Source organism: Cibotium barometz, chromosome 62, assembly GCF_041138505.1.
Source record: "Cibotium barometz isolate CiBa-2024 chromosome 62, ASM4113850v1, whole genome shotgun sequence".
Lineage (NCBI taxonomy): Eukaryota > Viridiplantae > Streptophyta > Polypodiopsida > Cyatheales > Cibotiaceae > Cibotium > Cibotium barometz.
The window spans coordinates 5,871,722-5,884,109 of record NC_141107.1 but is presented as its reverse complement, the minus strand read 5'-3'; the positions used below and the strand labels follow the sequence as shown (position 1 = coordinate 5,884,109).

At 48.7% G+C, this 12,388-nt stretch overlaps 1 pseudogene across 1 annotated transcript in view; it reads right to left on the bottom strand.

Moving 5' to 3' along the window:
* LOC147604067 (TOM1-like protein 3) overlaps positions 1-12,388 on the bottom strand; it is a 167,117-nt pseudogene that overhangs the window by 9,920 nt on the left and 144,809 nt on the right. The window contains exon 7 of the transcript XR_015265436.1: positions 8,616-8,701. The product of XR_015265436.1 is annotated as a TOM1-like protein 3 (transcript). The remainder of the gene's footprint in view (positions 1-8,615; positions 8,702-12,388) is intronic.

Sequence of the window (12,388 nt, the reverse complement as noted above, 5' to 3'; positions counted from 1 at the left end):
GCGTCCCTCACTAGGGACAGCATTCTGCGGACGGATCAAGGAGGGGACGGCTGCATGGGAACGCCCCATGTTACCGTTTGGGCAACGGTCACATTTCTTTTTTTCTGGCCGTTTTGGGGGGGGGGGGGGGGGGGGGGGGGGGGCTTTTCGTGGGCCTTGAGCCATAGAGGCTTTGGGCCTTGGCCTCTCTTGCCTCCCTCCCTATAAGAACACACATACACACACACACTCCCTCTCACACTTCAAGCTTAAGCTTCACACACACACACACACTCTCTCTCCCTCAAGCGGCAAGCCTCAAGGGCCAAGGTCTCAAGTTTCAAGCTCTCACACAAGCAAGCTCTAGCCTCTCAAGACTCACACACACTCTCCCTCACATACACTCTCTCTCAAGCTTCACACACACACACACACACCACACACCCACCCTCACACTCAAGTTCTCCCTCAACTTTCAAGGCTCAAGCCTCACTCTCTCTCTCTCTCTCTCTCTCTCTCTCTCTCTCTCTCAATCTATCAAGTGACAAGGAGGCATCCATCATCCATGGCATCCTCCTCACCTGGCAGCAGCACTTAAAGTTCCCATAGGACGACGGGATGGAAATGGTGGGATGAGGTCAATCACACCCCATCCCCTCATGGAGGCGGTGCACGACCATGGGCATACAAGCTTAGCCCGTATAGGTGAGTGGGTGGCGCCGACAAAGTAATTTTGAAGTGCCGTTCCTACCCCCGTCCTCGTTCCCTACATACGGCCATCCCCCGTCCTGTCCCCGTCCCCCGTTACCATCCCCCGTCCCCGTTCCCTACATACGGCCGTCCCGTCCCCATCCCTTGTGACTCTGACAAAAGGTGTACGATGTGTCCATGGAATCTCATGATGGAAAAAAAAAAAAAGACAACATAACAAAAAAAACTAACACTAATCCCTAGGTAATGTAGATATGTATGGATCATCATCGTCATCCCCATCCTCATCATGGAGGATCACCATCCTGGGGTGTGAGTTTGGAGAGGGAGCTATCCATCAATGAGTGGTAGGGACGATGTCTAGCATCGGCGAGAGGGGATGAGAAGGGCCCCTAGATCTGCAAGGTCGAGGAGAAGCTCGGACGAGGTAGCAACTACAGATGCTCGGTGGTGGGCAAGGATCACATCAATCTGGGGCTGTTGAGCCTATGGTGCTCGAGGTCCAGGAGGGTGAGACCATCTAGCTCTCCAAACTGCGGTGGCAGGAGGCAAGTAACTCAAGACGAGGGGCGAGATGGTGGGCCCCTCGTCGCTACTGTGGTGGCCATGGTATCATTGTACTATTCATGGTCTCAATACGCCCTTCAGGTCTTTTGTAGACGTTATTATGAGATGGAGGTACCTCCATAGTGTACCTTCCACTTCCAGTTTCATTTTCTAGGTGCCAGTAGTATCATCTTTATTTTTCATTTTCTGGGTTTTTTTATCCAGACATTGTATCAGATCCACCATGATGTAACTTTTGGTCTCATAGGTCATTATGGCCTTTTGAAGACGTTAATATAACATTTCATTTCATTTCATTTCTCTCTCTCTCTCTCTCTCTCTCTCTCTCTCTCTCTCTCTCCAAGAGTAGGACACTCAGACGAATGAGGGTATACAGTGCCATGGGAAAACTACAAAAGAACATGAAAATTGAAAACTGAAACATGAGTCTCCTGATGGCAGATGTGGCTATGGTGAGGGCATGTCATGTCGTCACAGAATCTCATGGATCTGCCTCTATGTTGTGAAGATCATTGGTGCTCTTGGTCGGGGGCACCTCGGGCACCTGGTACATGAGATGGAGCAGGCCTACTCACTACATTGGGATGCATATGGCTCCTTCGTACAGCTGGTATGAGCTGATGTCGATGTAGCGGGTGGCTGATGTATACACTCGTGCCATGAAGAAATCAGGGATGGATGTCTGAAGCAACGTCTTGTATGGACTAGCCTTGTCTCTCAACATGTCCTCTCGATGCTCCGTCCCCATGTCATCTGAGGTCTATCAGGTACATCCCGAGACATCTTTAGTCCTCATACTGCATCACCCATGCCAGTGGCCCAAACCCCTCTCGGAATAAGCAGTGAAATCTCCCCCGTATCTCATAATACGCTGGGCATCTCAACATATAGTGGGCCTCGTCTTCTTACCCCCCGACAGTGCATACTCTGCATATCCACTCCTCTGGTGTAAGAGAGAGAGAGAGAGAAAGAAAGAAAGAAAGAAAGATTTTATTAACGTCTTCCAAAAGACCGAACTCGGCCTATGAGACAAATCGGAGTACCTGTATGGGGTATCCTCTGTCATCCCAACAAAATGAAAAAGTACTGAACAAAAAAAAAGCTGAATCTGGGTGTGCGGGGGATGGAGCTCTACTACTAGGAGAAAAATGCAAAGCTATATGCATGGAGTATACAATCATGATATGCAACCTAGCTAGCTCCATCCTGTACCATACTGGGGGTATAGAATGGTATACATCAGTGAAGGGGGTGTCCACAGCTCCCTGAAGAACATGCCTGGGTGTGCTCTGAAGCGAGCCAGTCGCTCCGCACCCTCTCTGTGAAACTGAGCTCTGATCGCTGTCATCTCTCTCTGGTATAGGCGTGGTGTCCGAAAGCCAGGTGCCCTCTGTCTCCTGCGGGCTCTAAGTGTCTCTGCTCTCTGGAGAGTAATTCCCTGCCGTGTAGGGGCTGGGAGGGGGATGGATCTCTGAAAAAATGCAGTAATCTGTGTCTGTCTCCCCCCCTCTGGAGCTGTCTGAGCCTGTAATAATGTCTCTCTGTGGCGCTGTATGTCTAGAATGTATCTCCCCAGTATGCGCTGGTCTGCTGCCTCAAAGATCTGGCGTAGGGAACGTGGCTCTCTGAATAGAATGGGATATCTCTCTCTGATGGCTGTATATGCTCTGCATCTGCATACATAATGCTCCTCACTCTCCACCTCCTCTCTGCACAATCTGCATACCCTCTCCTCTCGGGGGATCCGTGCTGCTCTGCCAGTCTCAATCTCCAATCGGTGTGATGAAACTCTGAGTTGACCAATAGCCACTCGGGAGCCGTGTGATAAAAAGCCCTCCATGTATCTAGGCCTCTCTATAAATCCATCATCAGTGATACTCATGAAGTGATCTCTGTAGTATAGCATCTTCGGTGGAAGAGGCTGTGTAGGCGATATCCATGTCTCTCGTGTATAGAGCTGCCATAGATCCTGTCTCAATACTCTGTTCCTCTCACTATGAGAGAGACGGATATGTGGTGCATCCCTATCATACTGGAATGGTGGTAGATGATCCATGTCTAGGCCATGCTGTGAGAACCAATGTGTGACCTGTGCATACCATGATCCTCTGTCTCCTGCCTCAGCCAGCTGTCTAGATGCCTCAAAAGCTCTGTACGACAATCTGTCCTGTGGCATCTCTCTGAATCTGTCTAGCAGGCATATAGTCTGAAATATGGCCTCTACCATCATAGGAGGCGCAGCAAACTCTGCTCGGATAATGTCATGAGGTACTGACGGTTTGCTGCGTATCATGCGTGCCATCATGAGGGCCTGTGGTCTCTCTATCTGTGTCCACCAATGGGTAGCAAGGCCTGGCGCCCATACCGCTGCTCCATACATCAATGCCGGTGTGACTAATGTGTCAAATAGCCACCCCTTCGTCCGGGGCTCCTGAAAATGCGCCTGGTGGCATTGTCTCTCTAGCATAGCCAATGCTGCATATCCCCGTGTCAATCTAGCTCTGGCTGCTGAACCCATGGTGAAGCGTGTGGCTGCTGCAGAGAAGGTAACCCCTAGGTACACGTATGATGTCACCACCTCCACCTGGCATCCTGCGAGAGTAAATGTCAGCTGACTCCTGCCCTGTCTCGATGTATGAAAGACCATAACCTTGGTTTTCCCAAGGTTCACAGTAAGACCCCTCTGTGTGCAAAAATCATGGAGTGCATGTAAATGCTGCTGTAGACCACCTGGAGACTCAGACACTAATACAATATCATCAGCATAGAGCATAATATGTACTGAGGTACCTGCTAAATCAACTCCATCTCCGCCTCCCCGTGTAATGAAGTCAGCCACCTCATCAATGTATAACCCAAATAGCGTGGGGGAAAGTGGGCATCCCTGCTTCACACCAATGGTGCTAGCAATAGTCTCGGACATGCCTCCTGGACATCTGACTCGCCCAAAAACCTGCTCATATAATGCATAGATGCCCCATGTCATATCTGCTGGTATGCCAAGAGACTGCAGGCGCTGAAAGAGCCTCTCTCGTGGTACTGTGTCAAATGCCTTGCGGAAATCCACGAAGCAGCAATAGAGCTTTCTCTTCCTCACTCTGGCCTGATCAATCATACATCTCAAAGTGAATACATGGTCGGTGGTAGAGAAAGCTCTCCTGAAGCCTGCCTGCCCTGATGAGCGTAAACCTGCTCGCTCAGCATATAAGCTAAGCTCCTGCTCCAGCACTGCACCATACAGTTTGGCCAGCACGTGGCCAACCATAACCGTCCTGTAGTTGCTCGGATCGAGCATATCCCCTGTTTTGTGAATCGGCACAATGGTATGCATCGTCCACTCTGCAGGCAAACCCTCTGCTAGTGCCCTGTTAAACAGGTGTGCAAGAAAAGGAGCTAAAGAATCTACTGCATATATGAGATGCTCACCCTGCAGGCCCATATGGTCGGCGGCCCGTCCATGCTGTAGGCGGCGGATAGCTTCCTGTACCATCGAGTGGGTAAAGAAGCTAGCTGTGGTAGGTCGAGGCTCCTGTGGCTGAGGTATAGGTGGCTGCTGTGGGGCATGGTATAGTCCCTCTGCATATGTGTGCCATGTCTGTGGGTCTGCAATAGGTGTCGGGGTCCGGGGCTCTCTAAAGTGCCGCCATGAGACAGGGCTATCTCTACTCATGAAGAAATGAAAGATCTCTAGCTCCTGTATCTCTGCGAAGGCCCGCCTTTTGCGGCGAGTAAGTCTCCTCATCTCTCTCCTCGACTCCTGCTCTGTGATGGCTCCCAAGGCTCTCTGTATGCGCAGCCGTGAGTATAGGGCTCTGCACTCGTCATCATACCATCTGTTCTGGGGCATAGTCCCAGGTCTCGCAGGCTCTCCTAAGTGTACACGATGTGGGAAGCTCTGTAATGCAGCCGTGTGTAGGAGTGATGCGAGCTGGGCTGTAATGGTATCCATAGGTGCCAGGGGATCCATGAGTAGGAGCCCATCCTCTACTCTGCCAGTGTATATGTCTGCCATGTCATGTGTGAAGTAGATGGTAGTGTGTGGCGTCGGTATGTGGGGGGCCAGTGATACTGGTGATCCGGCTAGTGAAAATGCCAAGTATGTATGATCTGCCCCAATAGGACGAGGTGGAATGGAGAATGAGGTGACAAGCTGTGATGCCTCCAAAGACCCCATAATGTAGTCTACCACCGTGCCTCCGGTCCGTGTATGACCCCCATGTGGAAAGCATGTCAGCCCTCCTGATCCCGGCCACTGTAGCATCCCGTTATAAATAACGAGACGATGCCTGGCTCCCAACTCTAGTAAGTGGTCCCCATAATGTCCTCTATCTGGTCCAGTGTCCTCTGATGCCCGACTAGCCCCTATCTCCTCTGGATCCACAGGGTGGAGGATCTCCATGTCATCATAGTCATACACCTCACACTGTCTGCTCTGTGTGTGGGCATTGAAGTCGCCCGTAAGAAATACTTCCCCTAGTGTAGAATAATGCATAATCTCCTCTGACAGACAAGTGTATGGCGAGGCTCCTGTCTCCTCCTCCTGTGGCATGTCCTCTGTAATGACATAGGATGATCCTAATGGAGAAAAGTAACATAAAGCTATGTATATAACCCTGTCCTGTGAGAGCTGTAAGCTGATCCACATGTATCTAGCCTCTGGATCCTGTGCTACCACTCTCAGTCTCCCCTGTAGCTCCCGTCTGAATAGGACTGCTACTCCCCCCGACCCTCTCGAGGTACCCTGGCGTGTGGTCCTCCTGTATGCTGACTCCCACTGGAATCCCTCTACTCGAGGTAGCCCTCTCTCTGGGCTCTGATGTGTCTCTGTCAGAAGTATGATGTCTCTCCCCACCATAACATGCTCCAGTCGTCCAGGCTGCACCCATAGTGAACCATTACAGTTCCATACTGCCATGTGTATCTCTGTCAGTGGCCTGGTCTGTGTCCCATAGACCCCAAACCGCTAATCCATGGGCCGGCCATCAATGATGACCCGACCATCTCGATAGAAGGCCTTCTTGCCTTCTCTCCTCGCGTGTAAGACTCGTGGCATGCAAGTCCTCCTATGCTCAAGCTGCATCCTCGTGAGATCATCATCCAAGAAAATAGGAGCTCCCTCTAAACCCCGTAGTACGACCCTCTTCCTCATGAAGGTGACCCTCTCCATCTCTCCTGCAAACTGCAGGATGAGGGCTCGCTTGCGTGTTGAGTCTTTCCCGGCTCTCCACGCTTTGGTGAAGGGGAGAGGGTGCTCTTCCTTGTAGCCGAGCTTCATGCATAGAAGCTGTCCATCTTTCTCGGGGGTGGAGTCGGGTGTCTCGGCTATACCTGTGACTCGAATGTTGAGGCGGCGAGCATGCCTCATCTTCTCCTCCTCAATGGTGGTGTGAATGATTTGGTGTTCTTCCCTTTGAGTCTCCTCCCTCACTTCTTTTCGGATGTTCTTCTTCACCACCTCGACCCATCCTGATTGCTTGGCTTCGAGCTTTCCCTCCATGTCCTTGGTGATCTCCTTGGAGATCTCTTCTTTGATGGCCGTGAGAGTGTTGTCATTGATCTCCCCTTCTTCCTTCTCAGCATTCTTGATGGCTACCATTTCCACTTTCAATGCACTCACCTCCTCCTTGAGTGCTGTGTTCTCTTGTTCGAGGTTTGTGACCCGTGCTTCGAGAGCTATGATGTGCCGATGTAGTTTGTTTTCCACCTCATTGAGGTTGGAATCGGCTGTCTTCTTGTTCTCCTTGATTAGTGCCTTCATTGCCATCTCGAGGGCCTCGAGTTTCTCTTGGAGACTCGGGGCCATTCCTCCAGATCACTCTGCAGTCCTTCCCACAGGCAGGGAGGAGAGAGAGAGAGAGAGTTATGTTGCTGCCTTGGGGGCCTGAGCAAGGGTGGGTGGGGAAAGGGAGCAAACAGGCGAAATGTGAATGGCGAGCAGGGCAGACAGGCGAAATGGGAGAGGCGGGCAGACAGGCGAAATGGGAATGGGGAGCCGCCAGAGGCGAAATGGCTGAGCAGCGAGCAGAGCAGAGGCGGGCAGAGGCGAACTGTGGAAAGGGGCGGCAGAGGCGAAATGGAAAGGGGGCAAACGGGCGAAATGTGAATGGCGAGCAGGGCAGACAGGCGAAATGGGAGAGGCGGGCAGACAGGCGAAATGGGAATGGGGAGCCGCCAGAGGCGAAATGGCTGAGCAGCGAGCAGAGCAGAGGCGGGCAGAGGCGAACTGTGGAATGGGAGAGGCGGGCAGACAGGCGAAATGGGAGAGGCGGGCAAACAGGCGAAATGAGAGAGAGAGAGAGAGAGAGAGAGAGAGAGAGAGAGAAATGAAATGAAATGAAATGTTATATTAACGTCTTCAAAAGGCCATAATGACCTATGAGACCAAAAGTTACATCATGGTGGATCTGATACAATGTCTGGATAAAAAAACCCAGAAAATGAAAAATAAAGATGATACTACTGGCACCTAGAAAATGAAACTGGAACTGGAATATAGTGAGGGGAGGGTACGCTATGGAGGTGAGTGGAATATAGTGAGGGGATACAATATCATGTGGGACGGAGGGGTACACTATGGAGGTGCCTCCATCTCATAATATGTGCCGTACCAATGTATGTACAGGCTTTGGGTTGTGCACCTCGTGGCTTGCAAGGAAGCACGCATGAAGTTGAGGACGTATGGGCAGTTCCAAAAAGCAGCTAGCATTGCACGTATGGCTATTTGTTGCATAGACAAAATGTAGACCAGAAAAAGGGCTAAACAGGGTCTGCTTTTGCAAAGGTGTGGGCTGCTTTTGCACATGTCAAAGGATTCAAAACAAGTGGCAAGGTCCAAGAGGGTTGTGATTGCATGTAAGGACAGCACGTGCAATGCTCAAAAACAAGTCACATGTGTAGGAAGCATGTGCTTTTGCGTAGGAAGAGATTTAAAATGAGTTTGTCCTCACCCGCCAAGTTTTTTGCATGTTTTTTTGATAAAGATCTGAGGCCTGCCTGAAAACTTTTCACCAGGCTTCCGCAAAGTAATGAATCAAAGTTTGATCATAGAATAATACCCTGACAGGGGACTGGCCAACCTTCAGACCCCAATACAGTGTATAGAGCACACATACAGGGACAACAAATTAAGTGTGTGTTTTAGTTGCATGCTATACTAATTAGCACAGGAAAGAAAAAGTACATTGCCTCGTTACAAACAAGTCATGCAGTTGTGTTATACTAAGTAACGAAAGAAAGAAAGAAAGAAAGAAAGGAAAAAAAAAAAAAGGGAAGAAGATAAGATTGTGTTAAATTATTAAGGAACAAAAGCCAAAAACAAAAAGATAAGGTTGACTAGGTGAGGTGATCAAAAGACTTACGATGTTGAATTGACAAGCTGCATCACACGTCTCTCTGCAGTGTGGCATTGTTCTACTAGCTCCATTATCACTTCATCTCTAAGAGCCTACACCCCACAATCAAAAACACCATAAAACCATTCCATATGATGCATGAAGGTGAACTTCCATCCTACTTTCCAGCTCTCTAATTCAAGCATCGGTAGTCAAAGTTGACATAATCACTTTCAGAAGGAAAAAACGCACAGTTAGAATAAGTCCTTCCTATTGAGGTATTGATATACCAATGGGAAGTTCAGGTTATTTCTCAAACTTTACAAAAACCAAAGTGTGATCTGGGCTTGGCTCCGTAAGAGTCTACTCACAAAACTTCAAATAAGCAACTCCATCATGCATAGCACAGACTATGTGCTACAGCCATCCCCACTCACTTCATCAGCAGCTGACATATTCATGTAGGAAAGAAGTGCCACACACTCTTGCTATACAACAGAAAAAGTATGAACAATGTCACCAAAATAGAAAGGCTTGATGCAAATATATATGCACATACTATCATACCCGTAGCCCCATCGACATGGCACACAATCTTCTTCCAAAGAAAAAGATGTAACACAGGGGACTTTAATGCCAGAATATGCTGTAGCCAGGCTATGCTGCTCGGGGATGACTTCCCCTTGTTTCCAGTTGGCTGACAAGTGCTAGCCAAACCAACCTATGGTCCTCTCGGTTCTATTGATGCATTGGTGACCATGGATAACAGGTGCTTTGTTTGCTTCATGGAAAACAAATCTAATGCTATGCATAAACAGAAGCTTATCGTCCTTCTCTATGAAATAATGGAAAACACTGATATGGAGGTGTACTATGATGATCCCCATGGTATGGTTGCATGCCCTTGGTCTTGGTCCTGCATTCTCTTTTTCTCAATGCTTGAAAATGACCATGACGTGCCTTTTTATAGAGATCTTGATAGCAAGTCGTATGCAGGTTGACCAGCCCTTTTCAGGCCATAAAAAGTTATCAAAAATGTCATAAATTGTGTTCATATTTTGCACAATACTTGTCCCAAACATTGGTGCATGTCTATAGGGCTGTCAAAACTGCTCCAAACTGCCCACATATGGCCTCAAACTTATCCTCTAAGATGGCTGTGAGAAATAGTCATGTCTATGTGGCACCCAATTACATTGTGTCACCATGTGGTCCTGACCCCTTCATGCTCAATGAGACTGGACGTCCAGATGCAACTACTGAGAACATGAGATTTCCAAAGTATATATGCATTTGCATCATTAAATGATTTGCTAGATGTATGGTATGTTTATGCACAGGGACACAGGCGGCTGCAGCAAGTTCTCTCTCTCTCTCCTCTCCCCTTTGAACAGGCCGTACAAAGAGTTTTTCTTGTACTGTTGTGGAGCAGTCTTGTAGCGCCAGGGACACTCAGAACTACTGGTGGCTACAAGACCGCGTGAGTGCCCTTGTGTGTTGACTAGTGATTGGCGTTTTGTAGGGCTCTCAAGTGATACCAGAATTCAGCCAAAAAGCTTTGTTTTGTGACCTAGACAAATTTTCAGCATTGTGTTCACACTCATTAATAAATCAGTGTGAACACCTTTATAGTGGGTCACTGGGTACGCGGCATTTGAGCAGGAAGGGATATACTTCATTTGATACAAGTGCCCTCTTCTATTTCCTATGTGGGGTGCCCAAGCACATTTTAAGAAAGTATGGGCTATTTAGTGACTGCCCAACACTCGACATGAGTGGCCACCTATCCCAACTACCAACATCTCCAAGCCTCACCCAGGCTAGGCGCCTCACACATTCAATTGTACCTGCTCGACCTTACTGGAATTGTATGTAGGTATTAGAAGTGGTAGTGCTAGGACATTAGGCTTTTATTAGCACACATTTGGATGGCTTATAACCTTAGTAGCACCTCCCTGTATTATAGGGACACATGGCACATGTTGGTAGGACCCCTTTAGTCCTTGTATTAGGGGCATTTTACTTTTGCTAAGTATTATTCACCTCACCTCCTTATGTGAGACACTTCCACCGCCAACCTGTGTGTTTCTCTAACCTGCAGTTCAAGCCTTCCATTGCTCTATCTTTCTAACATTTGGCATCAGAGCAAGTCGACTCTTGGTGACTGTAGTGCTGTTGCGTATGTTGACCACGTGAGCAAGGAAGCGACCATCGCTTTGTGCAAGGAAGCGGTGGAAGGTGCTGTACCACACAACGGGTGTGACGCAGGCATCAGAAGCAACAGCTTTTGTCGGGCAGTGATAGGTGGCTCTGTAACACGCAAAGGGCGCACTCTATAAAGGTGTGATAGAGCAGCTAGCTTGAGTGTTAATGACAGCGGCACTGTATACAATACTTGTCGGCCAGAGCAGGTGATGACATGTACTGACACAAGCAGCGTTGTATACAGACCTTGTCAGCCAGAGCGGGTGACTATAGAGGCTAACACATCAGCAGGAGGCGACTGAAGACCGCTCACATCAGAGCGGCGCACCACTGTTAATGGGCGGCACAGGTGGCGCTGACATGCGGAGCAAGCAAAAACCTGGGCGCTACACAGGCGGCGACCAGTGGCAAGAGGTGTTGCACAGGCGGACATAGACGGCAACGGGCGACACTAGGTGGCGCAACACAGCTCACGGGCGGGAGAGTTTGGCAACATTAATCTACATCAACAAACATTGCAAGTCATCAAGTATTTTTGATCCAATGCATTTGAGCATCTTGGTGCTACAAGTCATTACACTTGCAGTTCAGTGTTGGGGATTTTTGCTCAAGCATTTGTGTTTGCAGTAGAGCACTGGGATTTTTTGTGATGGGGAGAAAACCAGAATTAGGGTTTAGAGTTCATTCATGGGAGACACACAGAGAAGCAAGGGGGAGAGAGAGAGAGTTGTGGGGATAAGTCAACTCATGAAAAGTATGAGTGTGTGACTCCCCTATCACACATGTATATTGCACTAGTACACATAGTGCACTTAGTACATTAAAAGTACTAAGTGTACTATGTACTATAACTTATGGGCTTGTACACACTATAAGGGTGGGCATAATGCCTTTACCCCAACAACCTCCCACTTAAAGGCAAAGTGCCCTTAAGTAAAGGAAAAGAAAAAATCAGCATGTACATGATAATATACAAGGCCATATCAAGGCTGAAACTGGCCTCATCCAATGCCCATCAAGTGTCTGCAATGAGCAAACCGCTCCGGAGGCAAACTCTTCGTCAACAGATCAGCCGGGTTGTCATCCGTGTGAATCTTAACAAGCTGAATTTGCTTGTTCTCTATCACCTCTCTGATGAAGTGATACTTCACATCCACATGCTTCGTCTTTGCATGAAAGACAGGGTTCTTTGCCAGCTGGATGGCACTCTGACTGTCACAATGCAACAATGGAATATCCCCTGTATAACCCAAATCAACCACTAACCGAGATAGCCATAATGCCTCCTTGCAAGCCTCTGTGGCTGCAATATACTCGGCCTCTGTAGTAGATAAGGCTGTGCACTTCTGCATCCTGGATATCCATGACACAGCACCTCCTGTGAATGTAAATACATAACCGGTAGTAGACTTCCGGTTATCTGGATGACCGGCATAATCCGAATCCGTGTAACCATGCACTAATGCATCCTGTTTGCCAAAGCAAATGCACAAATCCTGTGTGCCCTTCAGGTATCTCATGACACCTTTCACTGCTTCCCAATGCTTCTTGCCAGGGTTGGCCATGTATCTAGAAACCACTCCCACTGCAAATGC